This window comes from Sorex fumeus, unplaced genomic scaffold, assembly GCF_029834395.1.
Source record: "Sorex fumeus unplaced genomic scaffold, SorFum_2.1 ptg000098l, whole genome shotgun sequence".
Classification (NCBI taxonomy): Eukaryota; Metazoa; Chordata; class Mammalia; order Eulipotyphla; family Soricidae; genus Sorex; species Sorex fumeus.
The window spans coordinates 56,508,471-56,533,620 of record NW_026606155.1 but is presented as its reverse complement, the minus strand read 5'-3'; the positions used below and the strand labels follow the sequence as shown (position 1 = coordinate 56,533,620).

General features: G+C 39.8%; 1 non-coding gene across 1 annotated transcript; it reads left to right on the top strand.

The window, feature by feature from the left end:
- Positions 1 to 24,493: 24,493 nt before the first annotated feature.
- On the top strand, positions 24,494 to 24,567 carry TRNAN-GUU (transfer RNA asparagine (anticodon GUU)). The gene has a single exon. It is a non-coding gene; the product is annotated as a tRNA-Asn (tRNA).
- Positions 24,568 to 25,150: the final 583 nt, after the last annotated feature.

Here is a 25,150-nt window from a genome sequence, read left to right as displayed (position 1 = left end):
GTTTCAACACTCTTAACACAGAGCAGGCAAATAATTGGATCCAAAGGGAAGGAGAGAGGAGAGTGATAGAAAAATATCGGGACCTCCTAATGGTAAATGGTAAAATAAAATCACCTGGGTACTGTGGTTAGGAATACCATTTTTGGTGGTGAGCAGCTCAGCAGTGACCACATGGTCCAAAACACCAATAAGTGTTGGAATTGACTGTAATTCCCACGAGGGTTGTTGGACTGGGAAAAGAAAATTGGGGTCTCTGCACAAGCATATAGCCTCTTTAGCCCTGACTCTCAGACTTAAAAATAAGCACACTGAACTGCACAAACTCCAAAGAGGATGGGACTTCCTCCTCAGCTTAATTCTTAAAATTCCTGCCTAGTGCAGGAGGCAAACTGGGACCATTGGTGGTAGGAAAAGCACACTGGTGAATGGACTGGTTGTAGGGACATTAATTGACTGAAATCCAGTTATGAACAACTTTGTAAACGTTTTTATCACTGTGATTCAATTAAAAATATTTTTTAAACCTTGCCTAGTTCATGACTCAGGTATGTACACTTTATAATGTTTTGTTCCTTAATTATTTCTCCAACTAACCCAAAGAACCTAGAATCAGCAGACCCTCTTCTCCTATCTTTACATAGTAATGACATTTTAATTAATTTTAATTAATTAACTTATTTATTTATTTTAATCTCTGTGAGATAGACTATTACAAAACTGTTCATGATTGGGTTTCAGTCACACAGTGTTCCAAAACCCACCCCTCCACCAGTGTACATTTCCCACCACCAATGTCCCCAGTTTCCTTCCCACCCCCTCTCCCCCCTTCCCCCACTCACACAGCCTGCCTCTTTGGCAGGCATTTATCTTCTCTCTCTTTCTCTCTCTCTCTCTCTCTCTCTCTCTCTCTCTCTCTCTCTCTCTCTCTCCACCTTTGGGCAAATAATAAAATTTTAGAAGAATTCTCTGCACAGTTATTAATAGTATTTTATTTACCAAAATAGCTCCAATAAGAGGCTGTTTAATCTTTGATGGGGTTTTTCTCAGCACTTCCATACTCAAAAGAAATATTTATTTGCTTGTTGTACTAAAACGAAAGCATCTGTGAAAGTTTACGTCTGCTCAATTTTTTTTTATTAAACAGACACCAGTTTCTTTGGCTTCTTGTGAAATAAAAATTGAAATGTGGCCAAGAATAGGATCCCAAAGTTTTGTGCATTTTCCCGTTGGCTCCCCTAAGGAAGCCCAATCAGTCTTAAACTTATGCATGCATAATTCAAGAATATCTACTCAATATGGCAGTTCTCATGTTCGTTTTCAGGAGGTGCTGCACTTTAGGAATGGCACACTGCTTCTGTTCTCTCATGCCTAAGTGGGGTTTGTTGTACTTGATTCTGTTGCGGGCAGGTAGACAGAACGAAGGGACCCTAGGGAAAGATTACTTGGGGAAATATTAATACAAAGATGTGATTTAAAGTTTCCAAATCACCAGCCCTAAAGTGGTCCAAAGGCATGAAGGCACCACCCAGATGAAGAAACCAAGACCTCCACATTCAGGAAAGGAAAAACTCCTAAAAGCAAAACAGGTCAGGATAAGATCTTGGAAAAGACCATCAAGTGTCTAAGATTCTTCCCCTTGGCAGCACCCTATCAGCCAAATCCCAGGTGGGGCATTTTCGGAAAAGCCCTGCTATAAAACTACTTTTAAATACACAAGTACACACTTGTTTTATAAGAAATTTGCCCACATCTCAACCTGCAACCTGGGCAGAGGTTAAGACTCATCTTTCTTTTTCTGCAAAAAGCAATTCTTAGTTCCTGCCTGAGTTCATGGGTTGCAACAAGTTCCCAGGTTGTGTAGATCAAATAAACTCATAGCACAGTCTGATAACTGCCTAGAGCAACTGGCGAAACACTAATAGCCATGTGGCATAGATACTCAAGGCTGACTTTATCAGACCTAACAGTTTTAAGGCATTTCTCCTAATGGAGAAAGGCAGCAGCACTCTTCTCTTGAGGCTTACTAGTTCACACAAGTCACCTAAATCACTAAGCAAAATAGCCTGAAATCGGGTGACCTACAAAATACTTGGCAAGTGAGCCCAAACAAAGAACTGCAACATAATGAGAGGCTATCATGTATGGTCCTTTATCTATTTTCAGCACACATGTACCATCTTGAGGGGTCCCTCCAACCCTCATTGATTTAGTGATCCCTTCTCTATCCTAGCCTCTCATTATCTGTAATCTGTATTGCAAACCATAATACCCATAAGTAGAGAGAGAGAGAGCAAGAGGGCAATTTTCTGCCATAGAGACAGGGGGGAAAATGTGGGAGGGGGAATACTGGGGACTGGTAGAAAACGTCCCCAGTCACACTGGTGGAGAGATGGGTATTCAATCATTGTATGACTGAAACTAAAACATTAAAGTTTTGTAACTATAGCTCATGGTGATTCAACAACAACAACAACAACGAAAAGAACTGCAACATAAATTCTTGAGGATTCAGAGGACTCCTTTTTTTGTTGGAATCCCACTGACTAGTTGCAAAGATTAGCATATGGCACAATAGACAGCATATGGCCAGTGGAGATCAGTGGCACATAACCCTACTAAAATGTCAGAGTTGTTCATTACCACCCCAGTGATGTAGGCAGTTAGACAGCGAATGGCCCCCATGGCAATGGAATTCCTAGGAAGTAATGAAACCAACAGGGCCAAGACTGTAAACACAGGAATCAAGGTCTGGTAAGTCACCTGGCTCAAGTGACTCTCCTCTTCCCTCCACCCAAACCTCATACAAGCCACCTGTGGAGGCCCTGTCGACTTCTACCAGGACAGTAATATAGCAGGAAGGTCACTATTATTGCACAAGCACCAAGGCTAAGAATTTCCTACTGCCTTGCTACTGATTCAGGAGTGGTGACAGCAGATCTCTGTGTTGGTTTGAGGTTCCCAGTTTCTCCAACATTTTTTATTTATTTATTTATTTATTTACAGTTGTAGATTTACAATTTTTTTTGTGCTTGGGTTTCAATTATACAATGATCAGATACCCATCCCTCCACCAGTGCCCGTTTTTCACCACCATGGATAATATCCCTCCCACCCCCATCCCCCCATCCCCCCCTGTCTCTGTGGCAGGGCAATCCCCTGTGTTCTCTCTCTCCGTTTGGGTGTTGTGGTCTGAAAAAGAGGCATTGAGTGGCAAACATGTTCAGTCCATAGTCTACTTTCGACATGCATCTCCCCTCCTGGGAGGATCCTCCAAACATCCTTTATTTGGTGCTCCCTTCTCTATCTGAACTGCCCTTTCCTCTAGGATACCCGGCTGGCCTCTAAGTTATGGAGTAATCCTCCTGGTGCTGATCTCAGCTATTCTTGGGTATTAATCTCATACTTTGTTACTTTATATCCCCCAGATGAGTGCAATCTTTCTATGTCTATCCCTCTCTTTCTGACTCCAACATTTTTAAGAGTGAAAATATTGAGTAACAAAGATTTTCAGACTCAGGTGGAAATAGAAAAGTTTATTAGAAAGTAGAAGGGAAAAGGGAAGAAATACCTCAGCCAGGGAGAAACTTAGTGTAGGACTAAGTGAAATCTGACTCATTCTGTGGGGGTTTTATAGCAAAACCGAAACTTTGGATTACTAATCAAGTGGCAAAAATATTACAGAAAATGCAACGATGATATATGGTGGTCTATAAAGCTTCAGGCCTTTTGGATTATCTTTTGACCTTGGGTCTTTTGGATTATCTATTTCATGTTTGGTTTAGGCATTATTTATTTTCTCTTAGTCCTAAAGAACAAGGCAGAAACTTTGGTCTTAGGGAGCTATTAACTTCCCATTCATCAGAAAGAACCCAGGAATTCAGAAGTGTTAAAAACAGAGGATGCGGGCCTTCAAAACTAAGACTGTTCACAGCAGCTGACTAGAGGAACTAAGGTTTCCTTTTTCACCATGAAGGACATTTGTAGGTAAAGGCCCACTTAATTAATTTCCCCTTAAAAATTTTTAGGCTGAATCTTACAGCACACAGCAGCGAAGAAAACTGGCTGGCGGGCTCCACAACTCCCAGAGAATTCTCTGGGTCCCATAATGAGCCAATATCACCAGGAGGTCCCAGATGGGGTAGGTTCTGCCACCCCACCTTCTCCAGATGGAATCCCGGTGACTCTGAGCTTCTACAAGCATAACTCCGATATGTGGGTACCAGGACTATTCTTCTGAACCGCGGGCCACTTATGTGGCCGCACATTTCCTGATATGCAAAGTGATCAATGGAAAGTAAATGATCTAACATTTATCCCCAAAAGACAAGCTTGAATGAATGCGGTTAAATCTGAGCAAAATAAAATGCCCAACTGAAATGCATCTGGACTGTGAATTAACTACAGTGCTATGCTGCACTGGGAGGGGAAGGGTGTCTGTCCCTCCACCTGTCCCCTTTGTGGCAGTGGCATGGTGGTCTCCATCTTTTAGAGCCTAATGAGCAGCCAGGTATGAGACTGCATTGACAGGCGTGTGGGGTCTCGTGGGATTGGGAGTGGAATAGGCCCTGCTCCCCACCATAACAATGCCCCAGGTTGCCACCCACAAATGCCTCCTCAGGCTCCTGAACAACCATAATCCCAGAGGCACACAAACAAATCTCAGAACCCCAGGGCTTTTGGCAGTAATCCCTCTAGGCTTATTACTAAAATATCAGAAATCCCAATTTGTGTGGCTGCTATTCCAGCCACACGACATCATATGCTCTTCATAATCAGCAATAGAAAACAAATTATCTAATGATAGCTTTATGGCAGGTCTGAATGTTGGGGGAAATTTCAAATAATAATGTTGGATCTTTTGTCATAATATTTAATGTGATCAATGTAGAGAGAGAGAGAGAGTAAAGTGGAAATCTGACATACAGGTGTGGGGTGGGTGGGAGGAGGGGTATACTGGGGTTCTTGGTGGTGGAAAATGTGCACCAGTGAAGGGATGGGTGTGCGATCATTGTATGACCAACCGAGACTTAAAGCTTTGTGACTGTTTTCACGGTGATTCAATTAAAAAAAAAAATTTAGGCTGGTTTTGTGGTACCATAGGAAAGGTATTTGGCTCTGAGTAATTTATAGAGCTTCTTGATTTGAGTTCAGAGCCAAGTCCAGTCCTTATTTAGTCTCATTAACACTGTTCAGTAATGCTTATTCTAGGTGATTCTAAATTATAAATTCAATAAAAGGTACTGCTTACTTGGTTACTCTGCACCGAATGTTGTCCGAATTTGGAGAGGCAAAAATTTGCCTTCCCAAAATAAGCCTCTTAGGCATGAAGATTCTTTCATAGGAGGGGCTTTAAAATAGGTGGTTGGGTTTTTTGTTGTTTTTATTTAAATGCATTCACACAACAAAGGGAAAAACTCTCTTTTTATTCCATTAAGATAACACAGTCGGGTAGGGTAGGGCGTTTATCTTGTACTCGGCCAACCCAAGTTCTATTCCCAGCATCCCATATGGTCCCCCGAGCACCGCCAGGAGCAATTCCTGAGTGCAAAGCCAAGAGTAACCCCTGTGCATCACCAGATGTGACCCAAAAAGAAAAAAAAAAAAGATAACACAGTCTCCTAAACTCAAATGAGCAAGCAGAATTTAAATCTACAGAAGGGCAATTCCTGGTTGCCTCAGACAAACCTCTCTTAATAAGAGTATCCTCACTGCTAGGAGAAGATTTATTATTGTTATAATCTAACAATGGAGAAGACAGTAACTGAAACTGGACACTTGTTTACTGTGCTTTTCCAGATAGCTTCCCAAAGCTGACCTTCCTTTCTCAACCACAAGCATCTTTTGTTTCAACTTAAGTTATTTAAGGACATGACTTGTCATTTCTTCCAGTTACTCAGTTTTACTAAGTCCCTCTCATGTAATCAGGAGGCGTATATATTACTATTTAAAAGATTTTGCGTGTTTTTTTTCCTGTTAGTCTCTCTGATATTAGTTTAATCATTCACCAGGATAGAGGAACTGAGAGAAGTGGGAACCATTCTCATTCCCTTCCACAGCAGCATGAGAAGTTTACAATCTATTTAGCTTTTATGTAGACAGTCACGTAGGGAACTCTTAGCAGTGAATTTCAGGAAGTGATAAAACTAAGATATGTTTGGAGAGGCAAGATATGGTCTGAAAAGTAATTATCCTGTCACCGATCCAGGAGGCCAACTCAAAACCAGCTCAAAACTAAAGGCTACACCCCTCTAAAGAAAACTCACAAGCAGAAACAAAGGCTTGATAAGACCACCAAAGTTCAAAGTCTTTTTCCTTGACAACAACCTGGCAACAACTGTTATCTGCACAGAGAGCCCAAGTTATGGCATTTTGGAAAGATCCCAATATTATCAACTTCCCAAAGTAATTTGGTGCACTCCATTCTGGAGTTGCCCACATTCTTATTCCAATTCTGTAATTTCTTTTACATACGATATTCTCTTTTCTTTCTGAAGAAATCTATGTTCCTATTTAGAATGTATTTCACGCATCTTTAACACAGTTTTGTTTCACCTTGCCTTCTTCTAAAAACCTTTTCTGCAAAGAAAAACAAGGACCTTGACCCCAAGTGGAGGCTGAAACTTATTCCTCCTTTTCCTGTGCAGAGCACAAGCTCTCCCCTAAGTCTGAGATCAGAGCTCCTAGAAAACCCAGGTGGTAGGACAAGCTCACCAACACCTGCATAGCAAGTGAGTCTCATGTGCCCCTAAATGGCTGCATTGGTGAGACTGCTGGGACCTTATCATCTTCACATTGCAGAAGAGTGTGCAGATTTTACCAGCTCTCACCTCTTGGGGCTCACATCCCTCTGATTACAATTAAATATAAACATCTCAAGTGTGCCTTAAATGTAAGATGCTATAAAAGTTAATTTTATACTATAAAAGTTAATTGCAAATAAATTTACTTTAGTAAAAACTAAAAATTTTATGCATCTCATTATATATATTCTAGCAATATTATCTGCTGTGATTAAGAGAACTATTAATTATGCCTTAAAACAAAATTTAATAAAAATAAAAAATTTTATAAATAAATTGGTCTGGAGAGATAATGCACTGGATAGAGCACTTACCTTGGACAAGGCTGACCTGAGCTCAATTCCTGGCACCTATGTGGTCCCCTGAACTCTGCCAGGAGTGAAACCTGAGTGCTGACAACTGTGGCCCCAAAACCAAAATCATAAAAATGAAAATAATTAAAAATTGATGGTAAATTTTATTAATTTATTGCTATAATAATTGGTATATGGATGAAATAATTTTAATGTTATAATATTTTTAATCACTACATTTGTCATTCTATTCCTTGAATATAAAAGAAATTAACCCATGCTGCTACCTTGTTTTAGAGTTAGGCTTTAAGAGATCATTCAGTATAAGTGTCTGCTTGTCAGACTTCCTGATAATCATAGTAATCAGGAAGTAATTCTGATCATTGTAGTGGAGTAGATTTACTCTAGAATGTGCAGATACTTGAAAAAAGAGAGGTGCAGTGTAATCGCTGTTCTCCCAAAACAACTTGTCATAAAACTCAATGCAATGATCAAGGGCTATAATATTTCCCCTCACTGGATGGTTTCTAGATGTTGTACCTTTAGTCATGACTTTGTTAAAAACCTATTTTCGTCTACAGTGTGACTTAACATTTGAAAAATGTTTATTCAGCTCAGTGTCAAACTTCATCACTGGAGAAAAAAGTTAAGAGTCAGAATAGCATAAATAGGGCGGGACTCTGTCTTTTTACTTTGTCCATAACTTTATATACATATGTGTGTGTGTGTGTGTGTGTGTGTGTGTGTGTGTATCTTTCTCAGTTGACAGCCAGGCATCCCTCTAATTGAGGCTTTTTGATAAACATAGGTGAGAAAACAAATTATGTCTCTCTAAATTGTTGGTTACAGACCTCTCCTCAACATCAGTTTCTATCAAAGGTGAATTTGGCCTCTTTTTTGTGTCAAAGCATTGCAATATTTATAATAGGTATTGTAAGGCTATTTTCCATATTTGGAGAAAAGCCATAAAGCTCTTTTGTATTATGTGAAAACAGACCAAAAAAATAAAAACTAATTTTATTTCCAATTCCAAATGTGATTATTGTAATTTGCTATAAATGTGCATTTCTCTCTCCCAAAGGAAACAATGATAACTTTAGCAGTCAGCTATACTGGGCTAGTTTAGATTCTTCTTTTTATTAGACTTATTAACCCATCTAAGCTACAGTTTACCAACTAATTTCTTTTCAATTAATTTTAGTGCATTACAGCATACACTTCTAAACCAACCATCCTTTTCTTCACAAAGCCTCCTGTTCTGCTGCTCAGGCATAAAATACTGACTAAATATATATTTGATGTATTTCAGACCCAATATAGTAATTATAAAATGATTTTCAAAAAAAGAGAACAAATATCTTGATAAGTTTTTGTAATGGATATTAAGGTTACTAGGCCAGAGCCATAGCATAACAGGTAGGGCGTTTGCCTTGCACGTGGCTGACCCGGGTTCAATTCCTCCGCCCCTCTAGGAGAGCCAGGCAAGCTACCCGGAGTATTTCGCCCATAGAGCAGAGTCTGGCAAGCTTCCTGTGGTGTATTTGATATGCTAAAAACAGTAACAAGTCTCACAAAGGAAACATTACTGGTGCCTGCTCCAGCAAATTGATGAACAATGGAAGGACAGTGCTACAGTACTATTATGGTTACTAGTTAAACAATGATTAAGGTGAAAAGTAACTAAGAAATAATTTATTTTGTAACACTACAAGGCAGTTTTATAAAGTTTTATGATAATCTTATGTGAAAAACAGAAATACTTGGATAATTAGACATGTAGATAGATTCCTGACTGATGGGGTAACTCTTACCATATAGCACTTGGTCTATAACCTCCAAGTTTTGCTTCTATCCCAACTCTGTCAATATGCCTAATTAATAATAACACATAATATGTATTGAACTCTTACTCTTGGTTAGGGCCAGAAATTTTAAGCATTTTCCATGGTAAATGATTTCTTATTTAAAAAATTTTTGTGAAATTGGTTCTATTTACATTGTAACAATGTAGAATTAGGGTGAGAAAGATAAATGCGAAGAAGAAGAAGAAGAAGAAGAAGAAGAAGAAGAAGAAGAAGAAGAAGAAGAAGAAGAGGAAGAGGAAGAGGAAGAGGAAGAGGAAGAGGAAGAGGAGGAGGAGGAGGAGGAGGAGGAGGAGGAGGAGGAAGAAGAAGAAGAAGAAGAAGAAGAAGAAGAAGAAGAAGAAGAAGAAGAAGAAGAAGAAGAACAACAACAACAACAACAACAACAACAACAACTAGTAAATACAGAGCCAAGATTTTTTTCCAGACTATCTGACTCATAACTCCAATTTCTTTACACCAACTTACCTTGCCTCTCTGCCAACTGTGTGTAAATCCAGAAGTAAGACTGACAATGTTCATATGACATGAAACCAAAAGAAAGTGGCTTATTTGTTGAATGATAGAACTGAAACAAGTGGGGACTAACAAGAAATATTTCAAACAAGATTTAAGAAAATGGTAAGGCTATATTTAGATTCAATAAAATTTATCATGTAAATATAAAATGATGTCCAGAATCAGAGAGATAGTACAGGTCTTACAGAACTTGCCCTGCAAATAATTTACCCAGGTTCTATCACTGACATAATAAGGGTGATACCTAAGCACAGAGCCAGGAATAATCCCTGAGAATCACCAGGTGTGGTCTGAAAATCTAAATAAATAAAATTGAGTACATTATTTTATTTTTTTCTTTAAAATATTGTATTCTTAAATACAATATTTTAAGAAAGGGCTGCAAAATTTAAGAAGAGAACTCCCAGAATGACCATCAACTGGGAGCTCTTTGGCACTATTGCAGCAACATGGAAAGATGCCGTCGTTAACAACATTGATGAGAAATACAACCGACTGGTTTGGCACCTTCATGATTGTGCGAGAAATGCCAAGAGAGAGATAGCCACACACACACACACACACACACACACACACACACAAAAGCCTGTCTTTAAAAACTCTTGAGCTTATTTGCCAACATGTCTTGGCGCAAGCCTCAGCAACCACAAGCGAATGTCTGAGCTCGCAAAGCAGTGCAGAAAACCGATAAAGGAAGACCTCAAAGAGAGAAGAGCAGCAGTGCTGGCAGATGTGGCAGAAGCCAGGAAAAGCATTCACAACACTCACCTGTCCTTTGTCAACTACAAGACCAAGATGACTGCCCTACGATATCCTGATGGATCTGTCACATCTTCCAGGAGGGCAATGAAGAAGATTATCCATGACTTCTCAGATCTCTTCAATAGCCACGTCCAACCGCCCACGTACCAAATTCCGCAGATGGATATGTCATTCCCAATGTTCTCCCTTCTGAAATCCGACATGCCATTTCATCGGTAAAGAATTGAACAGAACCAGCCCAGACAAGGTCAATCCCAAACACCTGAAGAACCTGCCATCAGTACTAATCAATACACTGGCTCAGCACTTCACATGCTACCATCAGAATGCAAGATTCCGTCCCAGTGGAAAACCAGCCGGACTGTACTACTGTACAAGAAGGGAGACATCCACTACATTGGCAACTATCACCCAATCTGCCTGTTGTCTGTTGTCTACAAGCTGTTTAGTCGAGTCATTCTGAATAGGATTGTCAGAACACTAGATGAAGGACAACCATGTGAGCAAGCCGGGTTTCACAAAGCATTCAGCATGATCGACCGATCATATCCACATGACAACCAAGCTCACTGAGGTTTCTCGAGAGTTCAAGATACTGCTCTAATGTTCATTGATTTAAAGAAGGCCTTTGATTCTGTTGAGATGGAAGCAGTCATGGAAGCCCTAGCCAAACAGGGCATTCAAACTCAATACATCAGGATCCACCGTAAGCTGTATTACAGATTCACTACCAGGATCTGACCATTCTACAAAGAAGTGATCATCCATGTCAAGAGAAGGGTTTGGCAAGGTGATACCATTTCACCGAAACTCTTCAGTGCCGCCCTTGAGAACATCATGCGACAACTGGAATGGGAAGGAATGTGAGTGAAGATAGATGATTGGCAACTGCACCACCTCCACTTTGCTGATGACATGGTTCTAATAACATCAAACATTAGCCAAGTGGCACAAGTGCTGGCCGACTTCAACCATGAGTGTGGAAAGGTCAGACTACAGCTGAATCTCACAAATACAATGTTTTTGAGAAACGGTCTCGTTCTTGACTTTCCATTCACTCTCAATGGAATGAACATCTCCTAATGCAACAGTTATGTGTACCTAGGTCTAGAAGTCAACATGACGAATGACCTGGCACCTGAGTTGCGCAGAAGGAAGAAAGTGGCTTGGAACGCCTTCAAGAGTGTCGAAGAAATGGCTAAAAGGACAAAGAACCTCTGGCTCTGGGCACATCTCTTCAATTCCACTGTTCTTCCTGCATTAATATATGCCTAACCTGGGCCCTATGAAAACAGGATGAGAACACTATTCGGGTCTCCCAAAGAGGAATCAAAAGAGCTCTGTTTGGAGTGTCGTGCTTCATTCAAGTGAGAGAAAGAATCCAGAGTTCCGGCCTCCATCGACGGTCAAGAATCAGGGACGCTGTCTCATTTGCCAAGGCATCCAAAATCAGATGGGCTGTAAATGTAATGAGATTTTGAGACTACTGCTAGACTAGAGCCATTACCAACTGGATTCCACGGAACATCAAACAATTTTATGGCCACCCACCTACGAGATGGTCAGACTTCTTCGTCAAGACCCTGAAAAATTGGTGTGAGGCTCTTCGTGCTCCTAGAACGAACAGACGCCATTGGGCTACACTAGCACACAACAGGGATGAATGGAGACATTACTGGCACCCGCTTGAGTAAATTGATGAGTAACGGGATGTCAAGTGATCAAGCAGTTGTATTTTTTCAGTTGACTGAAAACTGAGTCAACAGTATTTCTATTAAGAAATTTACCCAGATAGGGGCTGGAGTTATAGTACAGTGGGTAGGGCATTTGCCTTGCATGCAGCCGACCCGGGTTCAATTTCTAGCATTCCATATGGTCCCCCAAGCACTACCAGAAGTAATTCCTGAGTGCAGAGCCAGGAGTAAACAATTTGCATCACCATCTGTGACCCACCCAAAAAAAAGAAAAAAAAAGAAAGAAAAAGAAATTTATCCAGATTGATATTCAAACAAAGAAAAATTGTACTGGGCTTTTTGCTTGTCAGACTATTCACTAGATTGAGCTGGGTTCCTATTTTAAGAGAGACCTTGGTTATCTGGAATGTCTTAGGGAAATCATGGCTAAAATAATAAAGCAATCAGATCATAATGATGGCTAATTAAAAAGTATTATTAAAGGATTTATTCTTATTTGACGATGAGCACAGAGGAACAGTAGATATCAGGATCTCCATGACTGGAATTTAATAAATAGCGCAATAAAAATATTCAGTGGTTGTAAATATTCAGTGGTTGGGCTGGAGCAATAGCACAGCGGTAGGGCATTTGCCTAGCACGCAACCAACATGGCTGACCCAAGTTCGATTCCCCCACCCCTCGCGGAGAGCCTGGCAAGCTACCAAGAGTATCTCGCCCGCAGGGAAGAGCCTGGAAAGCTACCTGTGATGTATTCGATACGCCAAACACAGTAACAACAAAGTCTCCAATGGAGACGTTACTGGGCCCGCTCGAGCAAATCGATGAACAATGGGAGGACAGTGAGTGTAAATAATAAGTAAAAGAAGTCTTTATGTTAGGCACACTGACTAGAGTTTATATAAATTTAAAACGTTGAAGTGCAGTGCTCTCTACAACAATTCAACAAAGAACATGTGATTAGAGGTAGCTGACCCAATTGCTTAGGCTAAATGATATGTTACTTGGTATTCCTTATACAATTATTTCTACAGTTGTGGGTAATTGAAGTTTTTACTTACACAAAAAGAAGGGCTGGAGTGATAGCACAGTGGGTAAGGAGTTTGCCTTGAATGTGGCAAACATGACCGATCTGGGTTCGATTCCTCCACCCCTCTCCGAGAGCCAGCAAGCTACCGAAAGTATCTCGCCTGCACGGCAAAGCCTGGCAAGCTCCCCGTGATGTATTCAATATGCCATAAACATTAACAAGTCTCACAATTTGTTGTCAGATGTTATTGGTGCCTGCTCGAGCAAATTAATGAACAACAGGAGGACAGTGCTACAGTGCTACACAAAAAGAATACATGCACTCAAGGGAGTTTTAAGTCCCTGTTGGGGTATATGTTGACACAGAAAAGGGATGTACAATTGAAAAGGACATTGTAAATCATACTATGTTGAAGTTCAGTGATCTTTCTATTACTCTGATTCTAGAAAGAAAACAAGCAGACCTATATGAAGTTTAATTCAGAGAAAGTGAAAAAATCTGCGCAGGCTCTATTATTGTCAGGTCTGTGCTGCATGCTTATTATGCCCCCAAGCACTTCTTTCTTTTGCTCTATGGATTACCTCATTGTCTTCCTGGAGGTTTGGAAGCCTCAAGGTTTATTACCACAGCACAGATATTCACACAGTAAACTTTGGAGCTGAAGGACCAAAGCTGTTAAATAGCTTTCAACTGATAATTTTCTCAAATGTAAAAACATCACATATAAAAATAGATCATTCTTTGAAGAGAATCAAAAATTTTCACCTTCCTTAGAGCTACCCTAGTGGGATCAGTGAGATAGTACAGGGCTTATGGCACATGTCTTGCATGCACCTGACTTGGGTTCTATACCTGCAATATCAAAGTTCCTCAAGCAGTCACTGGTGCAGATCTGAAAGCCTTCGAGCATCAGCAGTGTAGGTTTTGTGGTACATGAGCTGAAGCAGCACCACAATCTGGGATCCCAGCCCTGAACCACCAGCTGCGCTGGCTGACTATGACAGGGAGAGCACTGACTGGAAGACCCAAAAATAAAAGTGGGAAAATAAAATCTACTGCAAGTTAACTGACAGGTTTCAGAATTTTATTTGAGATTTATTGTTAGAGGCATCCCCATAATTCATTCCCCTAAAGTATGAGTAAGCCCTTTGAATGTGGTCGTATATCATTCCTATAAATGGCAACAGCAAAAATAAAACCCTGTGTTATGATTAAGATCTTTAATTGGCTATCTTCTGAGTTCCTAAGGAAAGTGATTATCCTGGATGAGCTTGAAAGAATAATATGAGCCCATAAAAGACAGATGATGCAGAAGCAGACACTCCCAATGACCTAGAAGAAGCAAATAGTCATGTTATTGTCTGTGGATGAAGACAGCTGAGCATAATTCCCAGATGACAACTCCCAAGAAACACTTATACAGCTACAAGGAAATGATCTCTGCCAACAACCAAGTTGCCAACTACTTGGAAAAGAACCTCCAGCTTCAGATGTGATTTTAGCCCCAGCTGACTTATTGATTTTCAGCTTAGTGAGACTCTGAACACAGGATTCAGAAAATCTGAACTCAAAATCCTGTTCCACAAAAATTGAGAGAGAATAAATTGGTGATATTTTAATTTGCCAATTTTGTGGCGATTTGTTAGCACATAGAAAACAAATGTAACATAAGTAAGTCTATCCTTGCTACAGGAGAAATTTAATGACATGATTTTTATGGTGCAGAAAAATCAAACTGTCGAACAGTACAAATATACAATATTGTACCATATACCATCAAATAATAGAAATAGATCTGCATATTTTGTAATATTGAAACATTTGAAATATTTGGTTAGCTAAAAGTTATGAATCATTTTTATACAGCATGATTCCATTTGCATTTGGACAGAGATTCCTCATCTGTGTTCAGGAGGCCTAGAGTCCCTGGCGATTCTCAGAAAACCAAATGAATAGTTCAATGTGAGAATTTGAGTGTGCTTCAAGACTTGGGTCCTGCAGCGTAGGGAATTAGCCAGGCCACCCTGGTGAAGCTTGGAAGGCCGTGAGGCGTCTGGGATCAAACTGGAATTTGCCATAAGCAAGGCATGTGTTTTAACTCTTATTCTATTTTTCCAATCCCTTCATTTGCGTTTTAATAAATATATCAGTATGACTGTATATCCACAGATAATATTTGTAATAAGTAATAAAAATATTAACAGATTATATAAAGAAAGAAGGATTAGAAGTCCAGGATAAGAAAAAAAATGATTTTTCAATATGTAAACTGATGCAGTGGTTGCATTTTTATCATGTACACATTTTTTAAAATTTTTATGACAAAAATTAAAAACAAACTAATACACTAATTTTCGGGATGCAAAAAATTACTTATTAAATATATACTTAGGTGTAAATCATTTTACTAGATATGCAATTGCACCAAAAAATGGCAATGCTATTGGAGGAAACAAGTTTGAAAAGTTAATGGCAATGCAGCAAATTATCGTGTTTTAATAAGATTAGAAAAATCATATAGTACATAATGAACTGCCAGAGGGCATAATAAGAAGGAGTGTGCAGATGCTTTATATGGAGAAAAAAGGAGATTTTGAAAGAGAGCACCATCTTAGACACTGCAGTCAAAGTTGCAGTGTGAAGTATTTGTCTTTTTCACAACCACATCTGAACCTAATGAGTCAGTGTATAGGGAGGTCTGCGGCAGATATTGCTCATGTCTTGAATTTCATCACCTTGACCTACCTTGGCTAGTTTTGGTTTGTTTTATATTGTGTTGCTTTGTTGGCCATACCCTGGTGGTGCTCAGGACTTCCTCCTAATTCTGCACTTAAGGATCACTCACGATCCCTGAATGCAGAACCAGGAGTAAGTCCTGGACCACACAGGTGTCAGAGATCTAACTCATGTCAGTTACATGTAAAAAAAATTACCTGCCTTCTGTACCATTTCTCTGATCCCCTTGACTCAACTCTGATTTTCACCACATCTGTGTTGGACAGATCTGCATGACTTAACAGCTTCCTACTTCTTGAATTCCTTGCTTTTCCTCCTTAGTTTTTTGCCTTGCCTGTGGGAAGACAGGCCCTGAAAGATCTGGGAGATTAAAATTTCAGAAGGGAACCAATCTCCCAGGCCTAAAAGAAAATTCTGGAAAACATTCTGACAACTGTGTCCTCTATGTCCATAGAAGCAGAGGACATTTTTAATAAAACAGTCTTTATTGTCTTTCCTTCTATTATCTCTCTCCTCCCTCCTTTTCCTACTTCCTGGGGTTACTTCCTAGACAAATTACTTATATACGCCAAAATCCTTGATTTAAATTCTTACTTGTGAGTGCCCAAATCAAGGCAATGTTAGAAAAAAATAAATAAGTATGCAGTTTTAAACTGTTGAATATGCAAAGCAATAGGAAATTGCTTCTTGCAACATTATTTCTAGTGAGAGGCTAAACTAATCTAAAATCTCTAGCAAAAGTGTTCTGTCTTTCTGGGAGAAAAGATTCTCCAGTGTAATTGATGGCATTCAATCCTAGAGAAAGACCATTGTACTGAAAGAAGCCTGTTCTAAGAAGTTTAACCAGTAGTTGCTCCTGGCAGGAGACATTTAAAAATCATACTAGGTTATCTTTACTTTCATTTTACTTCGTTATGCTTCATTATGCCCCAAGTAATACAGCAAATAATTTCCTTTGGACTTTGCTGTTTATTTCACTCCAAATATGGAGGGAAATGCTTACCATTCTTTTCCTTACTCTCTAGCCAAATTTACCCATACATAACTCCTTTAAATTACTCTCATCTCACTCAATCTTTCCAATTACCCTTCTGTGAATTCCCTTTTGCTGTCTTCTTGTGGCAAGGGTCCTAAGCAGTGTCTCATCTGACAAGTAATGTGATAATATAGGCGTCAGGAGAACATTAATTTGAATAAAAGCAACAAAGATTAGTCTTTTGTCAACCCTCAAAATCCTTGCTTCATTATAAGAATCAATAGAATTTATAAACCATTTGATATCACATGGAAACTTTGTTTTTGGGTTCATTTCCATCAGAGCAACTATTTGCTGAAGATTTCCTCAGCTGCCTGTTCCCTTTGTGCTAGTCTTTTTGATGTAATTATAATTAAGCTGACTGAAGTGCCATTTGGCCAAGGAAAAAGCCCAAAAGCAATTCAAAATGATTGCTCTAACCACCAAGCACTTTTCTTTATGTTTTCCTCATCCTGAAGATAGTAGTAGAGCTCTAAATCTTCCACTGTCAATAGTAGAGAAGATAGTATTTTTTTTTTGGTAAATCTTCATCTGTCCCATTTCACTTAGATCTACAGAATAGCTTTGTCTGGGTTCCAGCTGAAATTCTTAGCAACCATCTTTCCTAAAGTTGATCTGGATACTGAAAAGCCTACCTGTCATTATTTTCCATATTTGTTCCTCATCATGTCCATCTACTCTGTGGCAGTTTAGCTTCAGGTTCACTATATAGAGGTCTATATATATATATATATATATATATATATATATGTGTGTGTGTGTGTGTGTGTATATATATATATATATATATATTATGTTCACTTCTGCAAGTCAAATAAGCAAAAGAAATCTAAGGGGAAAAGTTTATCTTTAGTCCTTCATAGTAGTTTTAACTTTAGGAAAGTTTTATTAAACACTTGCAGAAAGTTTAATATCACTACATTTCTTGGTTTGTTTGTTTTCATTTTTTGTAAGAGTCTTGAAAGTAATGATCAGAGAGATAATACAGCAGATAGACCACTTGACTTCCCAAGACTCATCCAGTTTCAATTCTTGGCATCCTGTACTGTCACCTGAGCACTGTACATAGTGATCCCTAAGCACAGAGCCAGGAATTAGTCCTGAGCACCACCTGGTGTGTCCTCACAAAAGAACAGCAAGCAATGAGACTTGAAGACATGTTTTGTTTTCTGAGTACATATCATCATAAATTATAGGAATTCTTCAATATGTATTTAGAAATTTTATGTTACTGTGATCACTTCTGAAGAGTTCAGCTTGAAACTACTCTGCATAGTATATTTAAAGACATAAGAAAGAGAAGTAGTGCAAGGGAGAGAACACAAAGGGTCCCTAAGCACCACCAGTAGTGCACTCCCCCCTCCAACACTGCCAAGTCTGATCCCTCTGCCCCACTGGGTATGGGCCCCCAAACAAAATAATGAATTGTCACCATCACTGTCCTCCCATTGTTCATCGATTTGCTTGAGTGGGCCCAGTAAAGTATCCATTGTGACAATTGTTACTGTGTTTGGCATATTGAATACATCACGGGTAGCTTGCCAGGCTTAGCCATGCGGGCGAGATACTCTCAGTAGCTTGCCGGGCTCTCCTAGAGGGGCGGAGGAATAGAACCTGGGTCGGCTGGGTTGGCTGAGTGCAAGGCAAATGTCCTACCTGCTGTGCTATCGCTCTAGCCCAATGAATTAGATAATAATTAATTTAACATAACAAAAGCAAGTAACATTTTTAGTTCTATTCCATACCAGGAGCAGAGTTGGTGCCAGGCTGTTTTCACTCAGGGTGCCCCAGAGAGGACAGGCGAGAGCCCTCCCCACCACAAAGGACCCAGCCCCTGCACCCAACCTCCACTATCCAACCCCTGCCATGCTCCAGCTCCAGGCCCATGCAACACATCAAAGGACACTTCCTACCCATTTTCCATAATTATCACACCATGTTTGTTGGACTTCAGACAGTAGGCAACAAGATATATATATATATATATATATATATATATATATATATATGCCTCTCGGAGAGCCCGGCAAGCTACCAAGAGTATCCACCCACAGGGGCAGAGTCTGGCAAGCTCCCCATGGCATATTTGATATGCCAAAACCAGTAACTATAACACGTCTCATTCCCCTGACCCTGAAAGAGCCACCAATCATGGGAAAAGATCAATAAGGAGAGGCTGCTAAAATCTCAGGGCTTGGACAAATAGAGACATTACTGGCACCTGCTTGAGTAAATCGATGAACAGTGGGATGACAGTGATTCCACACCAGACACATTTCACACCTGTTGGCTCATTCATACTTGCAACAATTGCCATCCTACAGATAGCAAACAACATCAGTGAGCTGCTCCACTTACTAATGGCAACAGACAATAGAAAATAATTCTACTTTCTTCTTCATCAGCTGTTTCCAATATCAGACATGCTCTCATTCCAGTTCCATGTGCCTACAACCCTCACAGACTGCATATTTAATGCGGAAGTAACCACAACTTCCTACTTTGTCAGTATCAGGAATGTGAATCATGGAAAAGCCAGAAAATTCAAATCTTAAATACTTAAATACTTTCCTCTTCAGAGGAAAGAATGAGTTGGCAGGATAATTTCCTGCCTTGTGGGTTCCTGCTCTGGACACAAAATTAATTATAGGACCTAACTAAACTTTTTTTTTCCTAACTAAATTTTAAAAGTTGTCTTTATTTCTGCTCCAAGAGAACACAGTGAGAGAAGCCCAGACCACTCATTCCAAGGGGGCTTGAAGTTGCTAGGAACTTAAGAGAAATTTTGGAGATACTAAAGGAGATAAGGCACTTGCTTTGCATATAGTTGATTGAGGTTTGGTCCCCAGCACCCTGTGGTCCAATAAGGACCTAAGCTCAGAGACAGAAGTAACATCTGAGCACTGTTGAGTGTGGCCCAAAGTGTTCCCCTCACAACTCTGCAAAAAGACTTTTTCCTTGCACTCCTGCTAAAGCTGTTAAGTGGCAAAACTGGTACATCATGAGGGAAAGAATTCTTGGCACTGACAAGTGATATAGAAAAAACAAAGTTAAAGAAAACAGCAGCAGTGTGGTTAGGCTATGGGAAAACAATGTTTGGTAGAGTTCTAAAGTCTACACAATTCACATGTATGAAATTACCTCCTCAGTTAGATGTTTGTGGGGTAGAGGGATATTGAGACGTCTTGGATAATATTGGGTTTTCTTTGCTCCTCCCACAGGGAGCCTAGGTCTATTGAGTTACTCCCACAACAGTGCCCCTTAGGTACACCCAGTTCCTTCAAGCACTAATAATCCTATATTCTTTTTCTCTTTCCTTTATGTCAATTGCATGGTTTAGCAATGTCCTTTTTGCATAGACACAGGAAGACGGTTGATGCTATGCTTTGTAACATGGGAGTTAATTGACTCTAAATATTTATTCCTGGGCATCCATATTTACTTGATTTAAGCCTCAGTTGCCCTTAGTTCCTACCACTTCAAAAGTAGGGTACCAACAAAGGGACTGGATGGACCCAGGGCATGCTATAAGCTACGCTGGCATCAAAAGGGGACAAGCAAAGCACATAAGTAGAGTAAGCTAAGAGCATGATCATGGGACAAACTCTGACATGACACAAAAAGAAGTAACTGAATAAGGACCCTGCTGGGGTTAGGAAAGACTAACCTGGCCTGAGAACTGTAGTCTGGGATATACAGCAGATGTTCCCAGCAAGAACCAGCCTTTAAGCTTAATATTACCCTTACTGTGTTCATAAAAATAACTATAAATATTATAAGAAGCAAATTTTCTATGATTATTTAAGTGGATTACTAGCTGAGGAAAGGAGAAAGCAATACACCCTGGATGGAATCCCGCCCTTGAGCAGATCTCCTAGTAATCTAGAGTAACTGAACCCTCAAATGAAATTTTGTCCTTGAGTTAATGTCCTAGAACTTCCCCTGATGGAGTGGCTTTACCTCTGTTTGTTGTCATGACAACATTCAACCCTAGCTATGTATACCCCCACCTTCATGTTTTCTATATAACTATGCTGTATGGGGAAAGAGGGGACTAGAAAAATGAGAAATATATATATATATATATATATATATGCCTAGTGTGTGTGTATATATATACACTACTATATATATACATTATATATATATTATATTGTCTAGACAAAAACTAGGAGGACTATGACGACACTAGAAAGATGATGGGACTATGATAACTGGGATTAACCAAAACTATGACTATAATTATGATTGTGCTGCAAGGGGAGAGATCGGACTATGCAGGGGGTGGGGAGGGGTGGAGCCTGCCGACCAGCCTGGGGCCCAGTCTCTGTTTCTCCATTCCCCTAATCCTTCTTCCATCCATCACCATGGGCCAGCCAGGGTAACGACTGTCAGCTACCAAATGCTCCAGTCCCGCCTCACTTGCGCCCACGCACCTTTCTCTTTGGAAACTCACTGGGAGGGAACAGTGAAGGAGAATCAATTACTTAGCCCATCTAAAACTTACTGTCGGTGTCGAGCAACAACTGTTTCAAACCATGACAGCAACAATTATTTCAAACTGATGTCGGTGGGTCCCACGGGTAACTCATATGAAGTGGGGAGGAGAAAAACTGTCACTTTCTCCCCATCCACCTCTGCCACCCGGGACCCAGGGTTAGTGGGTTCTTGTCTCGCCTTGCAGAAAGGAATTTCAGGAGTAGACAAGCAGTGAAGTAGATAGATTTTGTTTGGAGGATTTTTAATGTATGGAGGGGGATAGAGTGAGAGAGAGAGAGAAAGTAACCCACTCAAGAGAGAGCACGGGCTTCTCCAAGGGCGGAGAGCCCCTACATACATCCTAGCATTAGACACAAAAGCATGAAAGTACACATCTCAAGAGGGGAGATGTGGGCAACACATGTGCTCGGTAACGTGGGCGCAAGCAGCACATGGACTCAGGCAGCATATGTGTGTGCTTCCTTTGTTCAAGGTGTGTTCTATAGGCTCTTCTCGGGGCTGGATCACATTTTAACCAGATTAAGAGAGAGGTTCAAGGGTTTGAGGAACTTCATGGGGAGGGGTCCAAGCTCCTCAGAGTCTGTTGGAGGCCTTATCAGGTCTGTTTTCTGCATACAAAGGGTGAGTCAGTTTTAGGATTTTCCTCCCAGAAGTTCTGTTGACCTAAATTTCACTGCCAAGGGCCTTTCCCTATCTACCTGCCTACATCAAAACCAAAGAAAAACTAGTGGTATTTTACTTCAACATTCTAAGAGCTGAAGTCCTGAAAGAACAGCAGCTTTTCCAAATCAGTTAGTGAGAGACTAGAATTAGATCCAACTCTCTGGTTCAGTGTTATTTCCTTAGTTCTATCCTATTTTGAGAAAAAAAAAGCATTTTCAGTTTTTCTCTTTTTTTATTAGAAACACTATAAAAAATCTCAGAAATCAAAAATTGAATTGAAAAAGTTAGCCCTGTGTCTCCTTTTATGTCTTTAGGCAATAACTTGACCGTTGAAGACTCAGCTATACAGTGATGGTGACAATAGCTTCCCTTTTTGTCTTATAGGATCTTCCTAAAAATAAAATATATAGTATATAATATATTATAAATATATAAATATACATATATTTTGTTTGGGACAGTACAATGTATATTACATAAAAATGTACTTGAATGGGCTAGAGCGATAGCACAGCGGTAGGGCGTTTGCCTTGGGCACAGCCAGCCCGGCCGAGCCGCCAGCTTGATTCCTCCACCCCTCTCAGAGAGCCCGGCAAGCTACCGAGAGTATCTCTCCCACATGGCTAAGCCTGGCAAGCTACCCATGATGTATTCAATATGCCAAACACAGTAACAAGAAGTCTCAAAATGGAGACATTACTGGGCCCACTCGAGCAAAATTGATAAACAACAGGAAGACAGTACTTGAATATCACAGTGCTTCATCATTTTAATAATAGCGTTACAGTTTATTGTAGTTGAAGGTTTAAATCTATTTCTTACTCCCTATGATATCTTTGTCTTAAAGCCACTGCATAGAAATAAATATTTAAAAAGAACATATTTAAGACTCCATCTGAACACTAGACCTAATAATCTCCGGAGAAATATCCATGAACTTTCGAAGAAATTTAGATGAGATTCAATTCCTCGCACCTGGTTTTCTGTTGCTTGAATAAAGTCACTGCCTCTGGCAAAGAAATCAGAAAATCTGTAGCTCATTCTCATTGATTACAATATAACAGATAAATACTCACACAAAGTTGTCTTTGGGGGGATTCAAATGAAAATATAACAAAGACTTAAGGCACTTATAAACAAAGACTAAGAAATTAACTCTTGCATTCAGAGATGCCTCTGACACCCTGGTGTTTGCACTGGGGAATTGGCCACAGGCAAAAAAAATATTTTATTAATTTCCCAATTTCCTTCTGAAGGTACTGTGAGCACTGTCTTTGTACTCACAGTCTCTTGAAATATTCAGTTTCTAGTTTATTTTTAGTTCTTTACTAAAGAATTTGTATAAGAATTAAATGATAGTTCTATATTACAAGAAAAACCAATAAGTTGGATTAATATTTAATATATACATATGAATTTGTCTTTAGTTTATTGAAACAAATTATTATGAACTCCTTTTTATATTTATAAATAAATGCAAAATTTTATCTGATTCTCCTTACAAATTATTTTTGCATTTTACTTAGCTGCATAATATCTTTTTAAAAATCACAGTTTACACAAATGAGCAGTATAGGTATTAGAGGTTGCACTTACAATACTGTGGTAAGCATCTACTAAAACGCCTCACCAGTGAAACGTATTTTTGTGTGGGCAGGGTCATTTTCTGTATCACTTGGTGCTGATTACACAGTATAAGACCTAATACATAAGTCTCAAAAGTTTTTATTTATTTAAACAATTCCATTACTGAAAAAATATTTATAGGAAATTATATTTCCAAAGTTTATTTTCTATTAATATTCTTTTTGGTTTTGTGGGATTTGGAGGGGTATTCTATTATTTGTTTGTTTTGGGGTCACCCACCTGGCAATGTTCAGGTTTTACTCCTGACTCTACACTCAGGAATTGCTTGTGGTGGTGCTTAGGGAACTATATTGGATGCAAGGGATCAAACACAGGTCAACCATATGCAAGGCAAGTACCCTATCAACTGTACTATCACTCTGTCCCTCTTTTCATAGTCAAAAGCTTATTATGCTCTGATTGTAAATATATTAGAAAGGAAGGCCCTACAATGTAGCTCATTTGTAACTAAGTTGTTGTCTCTGTTTTTGGTTGCTTTTTTTTTTTTAAATTAAATTCCTTTTATTGAATCACCATGAAATATACCATTGCAAAGTTTTTCACGATCGGATTTCAGTCATACAATGTTACAACAACACCTATTTCCCCCACCCCCACCCCACCACCAATGTACATTTACCACCACCAATACCCCCAGTCCCTTCTATCCCCCACCACCACCCAGCCTGCCTCTGGCAGACACTTTTCTTCTCTCTCTATCTTTCTCTCTGTCTCTCTCTCTCTCTCTTTCTCTCTCTCAATCTCCTTTTGGCCGTTATGGTTTGTAATAAAAGTATGAGAGGTCATCATGTTTGTTCCTTTACTTACTTTCATTATGCAGTTCTTATCCAGGCTGATCATTTCTAACTATCATTGTCCTAGTGGTCCCTTCTCTATCCCAACTACCTTCTCTTCCAGCACTTAAGGCAGGATTCCAGCTATGGACAAATAAATTGTTGTATCTTATCATGTATCTCTGTGGCGCAATTGGTTAGTGTGTTCGGCTGTTAACTGAAAGGTTGGTGGTTTGAGCCCACCCAGGGACGCACGTTTTGCGGGCTGGAGCGATAGCACAGCGGTAGGGCGTTTGCCTTACAAGCGGCCAACATGGCCGACCCGAGTTCGATTCCTCCGCCCCTCTCGGAGAGCCCGGCAAGCTACCGAGAGTATTCGATATGCCAGACACAGTAACAACAAAGTCTCCAATGGAGACGTTACTGGGCCCGCTTGAGCAAATCGACGATCAACGGGAGGGCCTTCACCATTTACCTTTTACCTATCATGGAGACATAAATTTCTTGTATGAGAGATTACTAAGATGTTGTTACACTTTAAGCCTTCATGTTTATGTTTTATTAATCAAGATTGGTAGCCTTATCCAGTTTCGGGTGCTACTACTGGTTTATCAGTATTGTAGAGATTGAGATGTCAGTAAGTTCAGTATTTTTTATTGGAAGGTACAGCTAGAGTTGCCTTTTTTTTTAACTGGATGCAAGTTTTGGTTGTGGATGTAACTGCAAGGGCTTCAGAAAGTTCAAGAAATGGGGTAGCACAAGGAGGTAGCCCATTCTGACTCTGAGAAAGCCTACACCCCCACCTGGATAAACCATCCAGGTACCTCAGAGTGGG